Source organism: Lathyrus oleraceus, chromosome 6, assembly GCF_024323335.1.
Source record: "Lathyrus oleraceus cultivar Zhongwan6 chromosome 6, CAAS_Psat_ZW6_1.0, whole genome shotgun sequence".
Classification (NCBI taxonomy): domain Eukaryota; kingdom Viridiplantae; phylum Streptophyta; class Magnoliopsida; order Fabales; family Fabaceae; genus Lathyrus; species Lathyrus oleraceus.
Genome location: NC_066584.1, coordinates 228274258 through 228292108, shown reverse-complemented (window position 1 = coordinate 228292108; position 17851 = coordinate 228274258). Strand labels below are relative to the sequence as shown.

The 17851-nt window shown below is 42.8% G+C and overlaps 1 pseudogene; it reads left to right on the top strand.

Moving 5' to 3' along the window:
* Positions 1–17065: 17065 nt before the first annotated feature.
* LOC127094903 (protein SUPPRESSOR OF FRI 4-like) lies at positions 17066–17851 on the top strand (annotated as a pseudogene).

Here is a 17851-nt window from a genome sequence, read left to right as displayed (position 1 = left end):
AAAGCTTCAAATCGTGGCTGTCAAAGAAGCATCATCCATGGTGAAATGATGAATTCGCGCGCTAGAAGCTCTTGCAATCGCATCTAACCGTTCCATTTGTCTTCCTCTTCATCCTACTGCAACTGTTTGAAGGAATTAAAGCTCAAGAACAACGAAATCACCGCTGCCATTACAGGTTTGAGCAAAAATCGATTATCACCATTTGCTTAATTATTATATGCGTTAGAAAGAGCATGAGATGTAGGTTTTGATGATGCTTGTGGTTTTGAAAATGATGACCTGTAGTGTGAGAAATCGTGAATTGAAAGTATGAGTACAAACCCTAGGTTGTTCGATTCTTTTGATTTAGGAACTTTTAGGATGTAATGGTGTGATATTCGTGTTCCTCTTGAAGAGACGAGTCCAACGAGTATGGCCGCGTCCATTTCTGTTAACATTTGATGTTCATGTGATTTTCGAAATTCTGGAAAAATGTGTGAGGAAGACGATGGAAAAGTTGAGTTTGATCCAAATTCCTGTTTGAATTTTTGAAACTTGTGTTTCCCGCCAGCGCCAATTATAATTACTCATAATTTTCTGCTATTTCATTTAATTATTAGAAAATCATTAGGACATGAAAAAATTCATTAAAAATTGTAGAAAATTCATAAAAATGTGAGGATTTTTTCTATGACTTTGTTGATGAGTGTAGGATTTTTTTGACCTATTGGTCAAAGTTGTGCATGGCAAATATCTTGTTTGACTTAGACTTGTTTCACATGTGTCCATTTTTGATACATTTCACCAATTTGATCACGAAATGCACATGCCGTTAAATAAATTCTTGAAAATTTTTGTGGTGATTGTAGACAGGCCAATGGTGATTTACATGTAAATTTCATGAATTTTTGATACCTGGTTAGAGAGCAGCAAATTCTGGAACTTAGGTGTGACAATTTGTGTCACACCTCTTGATGTCAACTTGCAGGATTTTTTTGAGTGACCTATACCTGTTGGAATTGGCTGAAATTTTGCATGATGACTTGTTGATATGTTAGGATGTTGTATGAATTTTTGTAGAATTTTTCACTGCCTTTTCTAATTGATCATGATTTTTCATTTCTGGTGATTGAAATTGCAAGCTCATGTGATACATGTTGGTAGATTGATTGGGAAATCCTCATATTGTATTGTATGGCCATGAAATTTGATATGCATGAACTAGACACATTGTGTGACCTCCCTGTTTTGGTCTCATCCATTTCTTTGTTGTTTTCAATGAGATATGAATTTTTGAATTGGATGTATGCATTGATGGTGTGAATTGAAGCATGTAATTGTGTCTGTTTTTGTGGATTTTCGTTGACATGGTTTCATTTGCCCAATTAAGCTCAAATTTGACATGGTAGACCTTGATTGACCCCTGTTTAGGTGTATTTAATTTGAGATTTTTTTGATGTGTTTTGGCATGGCTTTGAATGCAATACTTCTGTTTGTATATTGGGTGCGTCATTTGAACCAATATGGATTGTTTTGTGCATAAATTGAACTTGATGGATGATATAAACATGAGACCAAGGATGTTTGCTCTTGTTTGATGTTAATTTGATGTTGGATGGTGGATATCTTGCTGTTTTAACTTTTTTCTTGCTTTTGGACCCTAGGCTTGGCCTAGTGGTCTAGTTGCTAATGTTTGCTTGGTTTTTCAGGATTAAAAAGCAATGCACATGGAGAATGATTCAAATCAATTTTAATTGATGTTGTGGATGTTTGTACACTAACATAACATTGTTTTGTAGGTGTTGGAGCTTGGGCTTAAGCCTTGAGCTTGCTTTGTGTTGTATTGTTTAAACTGTTTGATTGTTTGCTGTATAGTTTGTCTGCTTGATTACTGACTGAGTTTGATTGTTTCCAGGTACTTTAGTTGCTCAGTTCCTTGTGAACTTTTGCTTTGCGTTGCTTAAGCAACTTGCATTTGAGGTATAACCTTCTTACTTCATGTAGTCTGGAGACCCGGCTGTTACCGAGCCGGGCAAATTGTCTGAAGTCCTCCTTAAGAGGCAATGCTTGTGTATGTTTATTTTTAAGCCAAGCAGGAAAAGTCCTTCAAGTAAGGCAATTGGTGGAAGGTAGGGACAAGCAACCTGTCCCCCACTATTCAGTTGAGTCTTCTCCTTGCTCCCATTACATGGTTGTAGCATTGAGATCAAAAGCCCAAGATCTGTTGTGTCAGAGTCATCGAGTATAGAAGGGTTCCCCTATTCTGGACCCATGCTCATTTGTCAGCTCTCCCTGGTTAGGGATAAGAGCTGTGAGGTCTGATCCTCACTTCATCCTTTCATCTGCTTCACCTTAGCCTCGTAATGGCAAGGTTAAGAGCAAACACAGCCTGTACAGACGATTGCTTAGGCAGTCAAACCTGATTGATTGAGCCCCTTGTTTGGCTATAGTGCGTGTTATGTGGATATCTGATTGACATGCTTGTTTGAGATACCTGTTCTCATTTGATGATATATGATTGTATGCTTGTGTGCTAGCTTCTTTCCTGGTTAGGTTAGTTTGCTTATGCAAGTAGGATAGAAAACCGAACTTAGGGTTAACTTTGCATGACAACATTAGGCTCGAGTCTCAGCTCCCTAGTGTCGTGTTTTTCCCCGGTTTCTGGTTAGCAATTTAGTCCCTTTCAGGGGAACTACATCGCCCTGATCCTCGTGCCAGACGAGGTATGTAGGCAGGTGGTCGTGCGAGACCACTCCGGGCAACCTTTTTCTTTTTTGCGTGCGTTTACTTGTTATCTGACTGTATGTTTGGGTTCGGATGCCGACGTAAGCCCAGTGATTGGCTGTCGGGCTCCACGTTTGCCCTTTTGAGTGTGTTTTGGTTCGGATGCCGACGTAATTCCATCCAGTGGTTGTCGGGCTCCATGTTTGCCACCCTTGCTTGTTTGTATGTTTTGTGTTGTTTGGCGTGCGTAAGCCGAACTACAGAGGCTCTGATTCTTGTTCCAGACAAGATATGTAGGCATAAGGTGCGATACCTTATCGAGCTCGTTCCTCTTAACCCCACCTGCGTTCCCTGTGTGTGTGTGTGATGTTTTAGCAACCTATTCTTTATTCTAGGACGTGGATCCCGTCGAGTACGACGGACGTGAGGGGTGCTAATACCTTCCCCTCGCGTAACCGACTCCCGAACCTTTTCTCTCTGGTCGCGAGACCATGTCTTTCCAGGTTTCTCTGAGCGTTTCCTTTCCCTATCTTGGGATAAATAACGTTTAGTGGCGGCTCTGTGTGTTTTTATTTTGAGTCTCGCCGGTTGATTTTTCGCAGGATGCGACAGCTGGCGACTCTGCTGGGGACCGTCCTCGATGTAGACCTGTGCTGGTCCATCGTCCCTAAGCGAGTCCTTCCTAGCGTTTTAGGATTAGTTTGGGTTGCTTATTATGTGTTATTTATTGCATTTATTATTCTAACCCATGTATATACTTGCATTAAATACGTGCATGCATCATTACTGTCATGTTGCCATCTTCCTCTGCAGGTGGTTCTGTTACTTTGGGGTGGGTGTTCTGAGTGGGGCTAAAACCCAGGCCCGAGTGTACACCTAGGATTAGCGTGGTCTCATGTCGCTCATGTGTCGGTTGGGCATATTGTTGCGACGTGACATACCACAAGTCGGACGAGGTTCATCTGAGAAGTGCTCTTCCAGTGGGGTTCTCCACTTTGGTTGAGTTATCTCTTTTGGGCTGTTGACTCTGATGACCGATCATTTCCCGGATCTTTGGTTTAGACGATCTTAAGGGAGCTACAATGGCACACCCGCAAGGGCAAACCCATTGAGTATCTCCGCCCGATTGTCGAGACTATTATCCGCCTTAGGATGACCTGTTTAGAATTAACCTGTGAGGGGAGGGTGACTCTTTCAGATGCATAATCAGATAGACTCAGATGGTGACTTTTGGTTCTGTGATTCAGAGACATATTTATAAGTCGGATTTATGATCATTTATTGCCGTGACGTCGGAGTGCTGTCCGTGATGTATCAGTGGGGATCCGTTTATTTCAGGATTCCCCGGGCCGTGATTTATCAGTGGGGATCCGTTTATTTCAGGATTCCCCGGGCCGTGATTTATCAGTGGGGATCCGTTTATTTCAGGATTCCCCGGGCCGATTCAGATGGTGGTGGTGTGTCTGCTCAGAGACCAGTGATGATGATGTATCTGTCTTCCGTTTATTTCGGAACCCGTGGGTCAGAATTGTGATTGTTTGTTCCTCAGATGGTTATGATCTGTTCAGAGACCAGATTCAGTGCAGAGGATCAGATGACTTGGAGGATGGCACAATGCATTGCATACATCTGCATCATTCTCATTTTGCATTCATATGCACCAAACCCACGTTTAGCCATATGGGGAGTATTATTGATTGAGAATCTGGTTGAGAGACATCTTGAATTTCAGAATGTGGATGTCAAAATATTAGCTGTCTCGATGAAACCAGAATCAAAAGACAGAAGCTTCCTCATATGGATAGACGTTGCATTCATGCATACTAACCCATTTGCTATTTTGTAGGTGTCGACCGGCGCACATAGCTCGTTGGTTCAGATATCCTGCTAGGGGCAACAAATCCAAACTGATGGATCCTCCCAACGCCGACATCCTCGAACTGAAAGAGATGGTGAGGGATTTGTTCAGGGTTGTGCAAGGGCTTGCCTTGGGGCAGAAAGCCATGGCCGAGAGATTAGAAAGGATTGAAGGCTGGATGATCAAAGAGAAAGTTCAGGGAAAGGCTCCGTCATCTGAAGTAACAAATCCCTCTGGCTCTGTGGTGAAGAAATCCCTTGACAGTGGTCAGCCCAAGAAGAAGGTTGAATCAGGTGGTGCGCAGACTAAAAGAGAATGCGGTAAGGATCGTTATCACCCTTATGCTGCCACTGCAACCATTCCTGTTGGTGGTTCATCTGTACCACCGAGACATCCGTCGCCTCGCCCGGGAGCACAGAGAGCTGGGAACCAGGTAAGAGGAAAGGGGGTTGATCGTCAATTTGATAAGCCACCCATACCGTATGCTCTTCTGTTGAGGAAGTTGAAAGATCTCGGAATGGTACAATTGAGGACATTAGCTCCATTAGAACCTGATCAGAGGCCAACCAACTACGATGAGAATGCTAAGTGCGAATTCCATTCGGGGGCGTCTGGGCATAACATTGAGGGTTGTAGAGCTTTCAAGCATGTTGTCCAAGACCTGGTGGATTCCAAGGCCATTAACTTTGCACAATTTCCCAATGTTAATGCTAATCATATGCCCGCGCATGGTGAGGTGGAGATGAATGCAATTTCTGAGGATAGAAAGACGATTGGGTTGGTGAATGGGGATCGGTTAAAAATGCCGAGGCCTGTGGTCTCAAAACCTCGGAGGAAAGAGGGAACTTTCCCTAGTGTTGATACTTGTTGTATGGCCATCGCCACAGAGGGTGGTGTACCGATGGGGGAAGCGGTCCAAAGAATGATGAAAGCAGAAATGGACGATGCAGGATTTGAAACACTCAGTCTGGTAGCTGAAACCGTCAAGGTAGAAAATGCCATTGGTGTTGAGAAAGAGAAAAAGCCGTCCATTTCTTCTTACAAGCAGGCATTGGAAGTGGTGAGAAATGGAGGGATCCCAGGCTGGGGACAGATCATAGGCATCGTGGTAAAGGCAGATATGTTTGGGATTGGTTATCGTCCAGATCAAGACTCGTCTGAGCAGAACAGAAGACGTCGTCCGTCGTTCACTTTTGTCAGTGCCGGAATGCTAGATTCAGATCACGCCTGTACAGTGGGTAAAGAAACTGACAGTGACTGGGAGATTGATCAATGGATAAAATCGTGCGTACCAGGAAGCTGGAAGGCTTAAAAAGATCAACATTGTTACTCATCTGGAAGAGTATTATTTCTTGTTTTCAGTTTATATGCATGAAAGCCATACGTGTTGCCCGACACGTAATGGTTCATTGTAAGGGCCACCTCATGTTTAAATTTGCATTTTCTGCATCATTAATAAATGGATGTTTTTCAGTCAAAAAACGGTGTTCCCTGTTTTTCAATTATTTTTGCAGTTTAAAAACAAAATAAAAATGGCAATGTTTATTTTCTGTTTTTTCCTTTTGTTTTGTCTCGTCCCGACTTCAAAAAAAATTCTTCTCCGGATCTCATTGATAACAATTTGGTTACCTCTCATATGACTTCGACAAACCGATCTATCTTGCTGAAGAAGAAGACGAAGAAGATTGTGATCTGTTGGGATTGGCCAGATTGCTGAAAACAAGAGGAGAAGGTGATTCAGCCGCCTGTGGAGCAGATTGAGATTGTTATTCCACGCACCGCCGAGGTCAGGAAGGAATTGAAATTGGAGCCGCCTCAGAGGCAAGTCAAGAGCAGAATGGTAGCCCTGTTAAAAGAGCATGTGGATATTTTCGCTTGGTCGTGTCAGGATACGCCAGGGTCGAACACCGATATCGTTGCTCACAAGCTACCACGGAGAGAAGACTGTCCTCTTGAGAAGCAGGGCGCCGATGCCGCGTATCAGGGTGACTTTGTTTCATGATATGATTCATCATGGAATCAGACGCTATGACATGATAGCAAAGTCCCAAGCAGAAGAGGGGCATTTGGCGGACCAGGGTCAGTCGGTTGACCGGTTGAGATAATTCAAACTGAGGTTGAATTCAAATCAGGGCACTATCAGAGTGCGATCCGGTAAATCGGTGGGGTTCAATATAAGAGAGGAATCGAGGTTGCTCCTGCTTAAAAAAAAAAAAAAATGCCTGAACCGAGAAAGAAAAAGAGAGGTTCGTGGTTTCTTAGAAAGATTGAACTACCTGTCATGGTTCACATTTCATCTAACAGCCACGTGTGAACCCATGTTCAAGAGGTAAAGAAAAAAGATCAAACGGTCAGGTGAAATAATGATTGCCAAGGGGCATTGAAAAATAAAAGAAAGTTGCAGGAACCTCGGATTCTGACATCTCCTTGTGGAGAGAGACTGTTAATCTGTGCTTGACGGCCTTCGAGGGGTCTACGAGGTGTATTGGGTCAGCATGACGCGTCTTGTCGAAAAGAGCATGCAATTTACCTTAGCAAAAAGTTTACCGACTGTGAAACAGTACATTCACTGTTCGAGAAAACTTGCTGTACTTTGGCATAGGCTGCTCGCCGACTGAGACAGTATATGCTAGTTCATACCACTTTGTGGATTTCCAAGATGGATCCGATCGAGTATGGGTTTGAGAATCCAGTATTGACCGGACGGGTTGCGAGAAGAGCAAAAGAATATTGACTGATTTGTGATACTCTCAGAAAGCAATCAAGGGGTGTATCGTCTGATTATATCTCTCCGCAACCCATGGAGAATTATCAACCGATGAAGTTTGAGTTCCCTGATGAGGACATCTCGAGGTGCTCTAATCGAAGGATTGAGAGTAGCCGATCCCGGAGGAGGGGCCTGACCCCAAATCCGAACGGATTCTGATGTCTGATGGGGAGGTTAAGGTGGATAAGCTTTTGTTGCCCGGACGACATTTGAATGCACCGACGGTGTGGTTGTGCAGAAAATGATGGTAACCTACAGAGACTGGCATGAGATGTTGCCGTTTGCATTACATGGGTATCGAACATCGGTGCGCACATCTACTGGGGCAACTCCGTTCTCGTTGGTATATGGGATGGAGGCTGTACTACCTGTTGAGGTTCAGATTCCCTCTTTGAGAGTCCTGATGGACGTGAAATTGCAAGAGGCTGAATGGGTAAGGACCCGGTATGAAGAGTTGAGCCTGATCGAGGAAAAGAGGCTAGCAGCCATCTGTCATGGGCAGTTGTACCAGCAAAGGATGAAGCGTGCTTTTGACAAAAAGGTACGACCTCGGGTATATCACGTAGGTGATATGGTGCTGAAAAGGATCCTTCCTCCTCAAAACGATCGAAGGGGCAAATGGACACCGAATTATGAAGGTCCATTCGTGGTCAAGAAGGTTTTCTCTGGTGGAGCCTTGTTGTTAACGACCATGGATGGCGAAGATTTCCCATACCCTGTGAATGCGGACGCAGTTAGAAAATACTTCGTGTAAATAGACCCGCTGGACAAAAAGAATAAAATAGTCCAGGCAAAAATGGGCATCCCGGCGAACCAAAAACAGAAGAAAGGTTCGGGCAAAAATTAGGGATAAAAGAAAAAAACTGTACACCCGGCAAGTCGAAAACCTGAAAAGGCGACTTGGGCAAAAAGGGGTATCCCGGTGGACTGAAAACCCGAAAGGGCGGTCCAGGCAAAAGAGGGATTGAAACGAACAACTGCGTCTCGCATGATCGTTTGCGCTTTGGTTGAAGCATCATGGATAATACCCGGTGGGGATCAATCAGAATTGTCTTATTCAGAAGGCAGAAAGCAAGGAGAGTCTGAGGACATATGGGGTGTAACCGAGTTGGAACTCGATGAGATCACGGGTTTCACATTGCCATTAGGATAGATTTTTCCTTTTGAGCGCAATTACCTCTTTTCAGGAATTGCTTCCCTTTGTATTGCTCATTTGAGCCACACTTTTCCAATCAATAAAATGCATATTCAGTCAAATAATTTTGTTTTTGTTTTTCATTACCGCTTTGATTGCAAAAACATCCAATTATTTTGATAAAGAATCTTTGCATTTTAATACATACAGGTTCCTTCCAATGCATGTTTATAAGATTGAAAGCTTGAAATTTTATTTTGGAAGGTTGAGTGACTCAAGTGTTGAAATCTTGACACGCTTGGGGCACGGTTTTATCTAACGATCTGTTTTGCAGGAACTGTTAGATGTTTTTCACTCACTTGCAGGTTGTGATGTGGAAGCTTTGACAAGGGAGATCCCCATGAGAGTCCGATCAGGGACGAACGTATGAAGAAACGACGAAGCGACGTTGCGACGTATGACGAGCCTTGATGATGATCAAGAAGACTCTTCAAAGTCGGAAGACTGGAAAGTTTGTAATTCCCCGCAGAGTTCGATCGGGGAAGAAGGAGGAACGGTGAAGAGACGTCGAGACGTACGACAACCTTTGGAATTAACCAAGAAGACTCTTCAAAGTCGGAGAATTGAAATTTCTGTATAAATCCCAGGAGTACGTTTCTCGTCGAGCGCGGGGCGATTTGGAATACAAGATGAGGGAGCAGAAAAGGTCCAGACGAGTCTGGGAACTCTCAAAAGTGGAAAGCCGATATGAGTATTGGAGGTAGACACCGTGGTTCGACGAGTCGACGGGTGTTCTATACCAACTTTTCTCATTTCCCAGCTAAGTCCCCAAGCAGAGTTATAGGATTAGCTCCCCAGCAGATTCAAGGTCTGTGAACTTCTCCAGCCGAGTCGGGATGGTTATCCCGGACAGGTTACAACGTTGTTTCCTCAGCAGCCAGGCCGGAAGGTTGCAATTCCCCGAGTGGAGCGGGTTCAAAGAAATATATCTCCAGCAGTTCCCCGAGTGGAGCGGGTTCAAAGAAATATATCTCCAGCAGTTCCCCGAGTGGAGCGGGTTCAAAGAAATATATCTCCAGCAGTTCCCCGAGTGGAGCGGGTTTTTTCAATGACATATCTCTCCAACGGTGTTCATTCTACCAGTGGATTGAACGAGTTTCCGTAGCAGACGAATATCTGCATCCCCAGCCGAGGGTATCCTACATGTGGATTGATTGGGTCCTCCCCAGCGGAGTAGTTGTCGTTCCCCTAGCAGGGTCTGGATGGTATTCCCCCAGCAGGTTGAAGATTGCTCATTTCCCCAGCGGGAGTATCTGTGAGGGTTCCCAAAGCAGAGTTGGGATCTATATCCCCAGCAAGTCAAAGACTGTGGTATTCCCACAGAGTGCAGTGAAGGATCTGTATCCCCAGCATGTCCTCGAGAGGGTGGGGTGCAAAGGAGGTTCCTTCCCCAGCAAGGGTTACCTTATTCCCAGCAGTAGTGCTATTCCCCAGCAGGGTGGAGTTGGAGTATTTACGAGTTCCTCAGCAGAGTGTCTCGTATTCCCCAGAGGAGTCCCTTGAGGGGGATATTTCTTTTTTATGCATTCATCATGAAAAAATAACATGGCATATTGCATAGAAAAATAAATAATCGCGTAGCATTTCCATATTTATGGAGCATTACGCAGAAAAATCAATCATGCATCATATTGCACGCATAAGCTAGTCTCAAGCTGTGGTTACTGTTTGAGAGGTGGTTTGGCCCGAAGAGCAAGGTGTTACTCCGAGGAGTTCAGAATCTTGGGTTAATCAGAGATATTCCCCAGCAGTGCAATACTGGAGGAAGCTTTTCCGTCGGGCAGAGATGGAAAGGTTACGCGATCAGCGCGACTCAAGCCGTGGTTACTACTTGAGATTTGGTTTCGACAGAAGTTGGAAGATGGTACTCTGAGGAGTTCAGCATCGGGGTTTTGGAGCAACAACATCTACCGGTCATCAGTAAGTGTCTGGTCGAGCTTTCTTTGATGTCAGTAAACATCATCATCCGATGTTCAGTAAACGTCGAGTTTCTTCCCAGACATCAGTAAGTGTTTGGTCGGTCATTGTTTGATGTCCTGTCAACATCATTGTTTGATGTCCTGTCAACATCATTGTTTGATGTCCTGTCAACATCATTGTTCGATGTCCTGTCAACATCCTTGTTTGATGCCTGTAAACATCCTTGTTTGATGTCCTGTCAACATCCTTGTTTGATGTCCTGTCAACATCCTTGTTCGATGTCCTGTCAACATCCTCGTTCGATGTCCTGTCAACATCCTTGTTTGATGTCCTGTCAACATCATTGTTCGATGTCCTGTCAACATCATTGTTCGATGTCCTGTAAACATCATTGTTCGATGTCCTGTCAACATCATTGTTCGATGTCCAGTAAAACGTCGAGTTTTCTCCCAGTCATCAGTCAGTGTCTGGTTGAAAATGTTACTCTGAGGAGTGTGGTACCATGACGTCAGATCAGCAGTGTTCCCCAGTAGTGCGATATTGGAGGAAATGTTTCCGTCGGACAGAGATGGAAATGATATCAGAAGACGTTACGCGATCAGCGCGATTCCGGGGTTCAAATGGAGAAAAGGAGATGTTGCGACATTTTCTGGAGATCGGGGTTCAATCAGAGAAGAGTATATGCTGAGGCATGTTCCGGGGTTCAAATGGAGAAAAGGAAATGTGGAGACATTTTCTGGAGAGCGGGGTCCAAATGGAGAAAAGGAAATGTGGAGACATTTTCTGGAGAGCGGGGTTCAAATGGAGATAGAGTTGAAGATTATATCCAGGATGAGGTCCGCAGGATTATCTTCTGTTCATGTGTCACCTTAGACTTTGGCGGATGCCAGTGGAGGTCGTTACGGGTGTCTTCGGAAGGAGAGATGCACATGGTACCTTCCTTTTGTGAAGGTGTACCCTCTGATATGTCGCCCTCAGAGTGGTGTTTGGTGTTATTTCCGACGTTGCCAGCGGAATTATCACGAGAGATTGGAGAAAAGGAAATGTGGATACATTTTCTGGAGACGGGGTTCAAATGGAGAAAAGGAAATGTGGATACATTTTCTGGAGACGGGGTTCAAATGGAGAAAAGGAAATGTGGATACATTTTCTGGAGAACGGGGTTCATTCTGGCAATCGAGAGTTATCGTCAGGCGACTGGGGTTCAAACTGGAGATCGGGGTTCATTATGCTGGCAAGAAGGAGTGCTGAGACATTTTCTGGGGTTCAAATGCAGAGATCTGAGGGTCGTTTGCGCAGAAAAGAAGTTTTCGGGGTTCAAGAAAATGAAAAAAGAAGATAAGAAAATTTTGGGGTTCAAGAAAAGCACAAGAAAAAGAAGAAAGAATGATAATCCTGAGTGGATGTGTGGTGCTCAGACCATGGTTATCCCTGCGTTACCATTTATTTTGGTATCCAGGTCGACAAGTTCAGAGTTTGTTTCTTCGCCGATGCTGACAGGCGTTGTTAATTATTATCCCATCAGAGTGCAAATTGTTCGTCTGTTCTTGGTATTCAATCACTCTTCATCCTGATCATCCGAAAGCCGAGGCTATTTCATATCGACAGGTTCACAGTGGATTGAATAGGGGCAGCTGTAACACCTCAAAATTTGCCCTCCTCTCTTGGGACTAGCATTAACATATTTGCATTTCATTTTAGGTCATTAGGCATTGCATATTGCATATCATGTGGTTACATTGTGCAAGCTATCCTCCCAAGTCTTGATCAGAAGATGAGGAAGTCAAAGTGCAAGCCTAGGGTTTATTGACTGATCATTAGCCATCTGAGGATTGGGCTGTGAATTAGGGTTTTATGATTCTCCAATGGATGTTGGTCTTCATCTTGATTACAATGATACATCATCATCATCATGGTTGGGTGTCATCAAGAGATTGGAGAAGATTCCTTGAGATTAGGGTTTTGACCACTGGTCAACCCTAATCAATTGTATTGGGCCAATCAGGGCATAATCAGGAGATGGGGTTTATGTTGGTTATGGGGTTCATTTTGTGATTATATTGTGCTAATTGAGGCTAGGGTTTCACCCTTGAGCCATTTCAGTTGGAAATTGGGGCTCAGATTGATCTATGCCTTGCCAGATTCATCTGTCAGATGAAAAGTCAACTGTGGTCAACTGTGCTTGATCTGATGGATTTGGAGGTGGAAATGAGTTGGATACAATTCATTCATGTTGGAACAAGTGTTATATGACATCTCAAAGCTTAAGAATGAAGAAAATCAAGTCAGGACAAAAACTGCCAAAAATGGAAAGTGACTTGTAGCTGAAGTTTCCAAAAATGGAAAGTTTTTGACCTCAAAAACAGAAGTCCAAGGAAGCTTCAAATGAAAAATTGTTCAACATGACAGATGTAGATCTTGTTCTCACCTTTCCAAAAAGTCCAAGAACTTGAAAATCCAATGTACGGTTTGCAAAATATGGCTCAGTGAATTTCAGAAAAGACCGTAATCAGGAGGCCATAACTACCACATACTTTGTCCAAATTGCAAGTTCTTTATATGCACAAACTCCATTTGACATGTACTTTGAGGGTGCATCATTGGATTTTCCCAAAAATGGCCAAGGCAAAAAGTCACTTTTCAACTGGACAGCTGAATTGGACCAGGGGCAAAATCGTCCAAATGTCAAAATAATTGGAATTTTTGAATGGGACTTTTTCCAACACCTCAGGAATGACATTTAGAATGTGTTTGAATTTTCATTTCATGCATAAGGCTTTTAATTTGGATTTTGTCTTGAAAAATGGAAATGACAAAAATGGACCAAATGCATACACATGGTGAATTTGAGAATGGAGCAACCAATGAGCATGAAACAAGTTCCTACAGTTCACATATGATATTTAGAAGGTGTATGTGCTGTCACTGAGGTGGCATGAGCTGTCTAAAGGAATTGACCATTTTACCCTCCATTTGCAAAATTACAATTTCACTAATTAAGCCAAAATGCTAATTAACATGATTAGTAATGGATTAAGCTACCATATATATTCTAAATCATCTCCTAATCATAACAGAAAATCACTTTTACCAAGATTGGATCTCAAACTTTCCAAATTCTCAAGTTTTCTCTCAAAATCTCAAGAACACCATAAACACAAAACTTCATCAAACTTCATCAAATCTCAACCAATTTTCGAGATTCTTTTTGCATTCATCTCCTCTCATCAATACCTCAATCTGTTTTTGGAAATTGGAGGAGGAAAAGCTTCAAATCGTGGCTGTCAAAGAAGCATCATCCATGGTGAAATGATGAATTCGCGCGCTAGAAGCTCTTGCAATCGCATCTAACCGTTCCATTTGTCTTCCTCTTCATCCTACTGCAACTGTTTGAAGGAATTAAAGCTCAAGAACAACGAAATCACCGCTGCCATTACAGGTTTGAGCAAAAATCGATTATCACCATTTGCTTAATTATTATATGCGTTAGAAAGAGCATGAGATGTAGGTTTTGATGATGCTTGTGGTTTTGAAAATGATGACCTGTAGTGTGAGAAATCGTGAATTGAAAGTATGAGTACAAACCCTAGGTTGTTCGATTCTTTTGATTTAGGAACTTTTAGGATGTAATGGTGTGATATTCGTGTTCCTCTTGAAGAGACGAGTCCAACGAGTATGGCCGCGTCCATTTCTGTTAACATTTGATGTTCATGTGATTTTCGAAATTCTGGAAAAATGTGTGAGGAAGACGATGGAAAAGTTGAGTTTGATCCAAATTCCTGTTTGAATTTTTGAAACTTGTGTTTCCCGCCAGCGCCAATTATAATTACTCATAATTTTCTGCTATTTCATTTAATTATTAGAAAATCATTAGGACATGAAAAAATTCATTAAAAATTGTAGAAAATTCATAAAAATGTGAGGATTTTTTCTATGACTTTGTTGATGAGTGTAGGATTTTTTTGACCTATTGGTCAAAGTTGTGCATGGCAAATATCTTGTTTGACTTAGACTTGTTTCACATGTGTCCATTTTTGATACATTTCACCAATTTGATCACGAAATGCACATGCCGTTAAATAAATTCTTGAAAATTTTTGTGGTGATTGTAGACAGGCCAATGGTGATTTACATGTAAATTTCATGAATTTTTGATACCTGGTTAGAGAGCAGCAAATTCTGGAACTTAGGTGTGACAATTTGTGTCACACCTCTTGATGTCAACTTGCAGGATTTTTTTGAGTGACCTATACCTGTTGGAATTGGCTGAAATTTTGCATGATGACTTGTTGATATGTTAGGATGTTGTATGAATTTTTGTAGAATTTTTCACTGCCTTTTCTAATTGATCATGATTTTTCATTTCTGGTGATTGAAATTGCAAGCTCATGTGATACATGTTGGTAGATTGATTGGGAAATCCTCATATTGTATTGTATGGCCATGAAATTTGATATGCATGAACTAGACACATTGTGTGACCTCCCTGTTTTGGTCTCATCCATTTCTTTGTTGTTTTCAATGAGATATGAATTTTTGAATTGGATGTATGCATTGATGGTGTGAATTGAAGCATGTAATTGTGTCTGTTTTTGTGGATTTTCGTTGACATGGTTTCATTTGCCCAATTAAGCTCAAATTTGACATGGTAGACCTTGATTGACCCCTGTTTAGGTGTATTTAATTTGAGATTTTTTTGATGTGTTTTGGCATGGCTTTGAATGCAATACTTCTGTTTGTATATTGGGTGCGTCATTTGAACCAATATGGATTGTTTTGTGCATAAATTGAACTTGATGGATGATATAAACATGAGACCAAGGATGTTTGCTCTTGTTTGATGTTAATTTGATGTTGGATGGTGGATATCTTGCTGTTTTAACTTTTTTCTTGCTTTTGGACCCTAGGCTTGGCCTAGTGGTCTAGTTGCTAATGTTTGCTTGGTTTTTCAGGATTAAAAAGCAATGCACATGGAGAATGATTCAAATCAATTTTAATTGATGTTGTGGATGTTTGTACACTAACATAACATTGTTTTGTAGGTGTTGGAGCTTGGGCTTAAGCCTTGAGCTTGCTTTGTGTTGTATTGTTTAAACTGTTTGATTGTTTGCTGTATAGTTTGTCTGCTTGATTACTGACTGAGTTTGATTGTTTCCAGGTACTTTAGTTGCTCAGTTCCTTGTGAACTTTTGCTTTGCGTTGCTTAAGCAACTTGCATTTGAGGTATAACCTTCTTACTTCATGTAGTCTGGAGACCCGGCTGTTACCGAGCCGGGCAAATTGTCTGAAGTCCTCCTTAAGAGGCAATGCTTGTGTATGTTTATTTTTAAGCCAAGCAGGAAAAGTCCTTCAAGTAAGGCAATTGGTGGAAGGTAGGGACAAGCAACCTGTCCCCCACTATTCAGTTGAGTCTTCTCCTTGCTCCCATTACATGGTTGTAGCATTGAGATCAAAAGCCCAAGATCTGTTGTGTCAGAGTCATCGAGTATAGAAGGGTTCCCCTATTCTGGACCCATGCTCATTTGTCAGCTCTCCCTGGTTAGGGATAAGAGCTGTGAGGTCTGATCCTCACTTCATCCTTTCATCTGCTTCACCTTAGCCTCGTAATGGCAAGGTTAAGAGCAAACACAGCCTGTACAGACGATTGCTTAGGCAGTCAAACCTGATTGATTGAGCCCCTTGTTTGGCTATAGTGCGTGTTATGTGGATATCTGATTGACATGCTTGTTTGAGATACCTGTTCTCATTTGATGATATATGATTGTATGCTTGTGTGCTAGCTTCTTTCCTGGTTAGGTTAGTTTGCTTATGCAAGTAGGATAGAAAACCGAACTTAGGGTTAACTTTGCATGACAACATTAGGCTCGAGTCTCAGCTCCCTAGTGTCGTGTTTTTCCCCGGTTTCTGGTTAGCAATTTAGTCCCTTTCAGGGGAACTACATCGCCCTGATCCTCGTGCCAGACGAGGTATGTAGGCAGGTGGTCGTGCGAGACCACTCCGGGCAACCTTTTTCTTTTTTGCGTGCGTTTACTTGTTATCTGACTGTATGTTTGGGTTCGGATGCCGACGTAAGCCCAGTGATTGGCTGTCGGGCTCCACGTTTGCCCTTTTGAGTGTGTTTTGGTTCGGATGCCGACGTAATTCCATCCAGTGGTTGTCGGGCTCCATGTTTGCCACCCTTGCTTGTTTGTATGTTTTGTGTTGTTTGGCGTGCGTAAGCCGAACTACAGAGGCTCTGATTCTTGTTCCAGACAAGATATGTAGGCATAAGGTGCGATACCTTATCGAGCTCGTTCCTCTTAACCCCACCTGCGTTCCCTGTGTGTGTGTGTGATGTTTTAGCAACCTATTCTTTATTCTAGGACGTGGATCCCGTCGAGTACGACGGACGTGAGGGGTGCTAATACCTTCCCCTCGCGTAACCGACTCCCGAACCTTTTCTCTCTGGTCGCGAGACCATGTCTTTCCAGGTTTCTCTGAGCGTTTCCTTTCCCTATCTTGGGATAAATAACGTTTAGTGGCGGCTCTGTGTGTTTTTATTTTGAGTCTCGCCGGTTGATTTTTCGCAGGATGCGACACAATGTTCATGGTCAAGGTTTGTGAGCTACTGCAGGGCGTTTCCATGGCTTCATTGCAACCTCTGATATGGTTTCCTCAGCCTCCAGCTGCTTCAATTCCCCCTCATGTTCCATACGCACATCAACCATTATTTCCCGTGCAGAATGTGAGGCCTCCAATGCCATCAACTAATTCAACCGCATTTCAAACTCAGATTACTCCTCCCGGACTGCCAACATCTACACCTTCTGTCCCAGTTTCACAGCCTTTATTTCCCGTTGTTGGAAATAATCAACACAACTGCTCAAAGTTCAACATTTTCTGCTGCACCTCTGTCATCAGCTGTTCCATCAGTAACTCCTGTATTTTCTTCAAATGTCCCTATTGATGCACATTTGGGCATCAACTCTTCTGTGACAAGTAATTATCAAGCAATAGGGCTTCAAGGCGGGACAGCAAGTAACTCACATTCTTATGTGTCTGGCCCAAATACCGCTGGTCCTTCAATTGGACCTCCCCCAGTAATCTCAAACAAAGCTCCTGCTTCTCAGCCTGCCACTAATGAAGTCTACTTAGTTTGGGATGACGAGGCAATGTCCATGGAGGAAAGAAGAATGCCTTTAACAAAATATCAGGTGCATGATGAAAGTAGCCAGATGAGCTCTATTGACGCAGCCATAGATAAGAGGATACTTGAAAGCAGACTGGCTGGGCGTATGGCATTTTAGGTCAATCTCATCCTTGTACACTTGTCAAATTTCTTCTAGCATATGGGCTGAAAATGGCATTTTATTAAGCTTCTGAAAACCAGCATTCAACATTTTCCTTGAATTAATTGATGAAGTTGCCA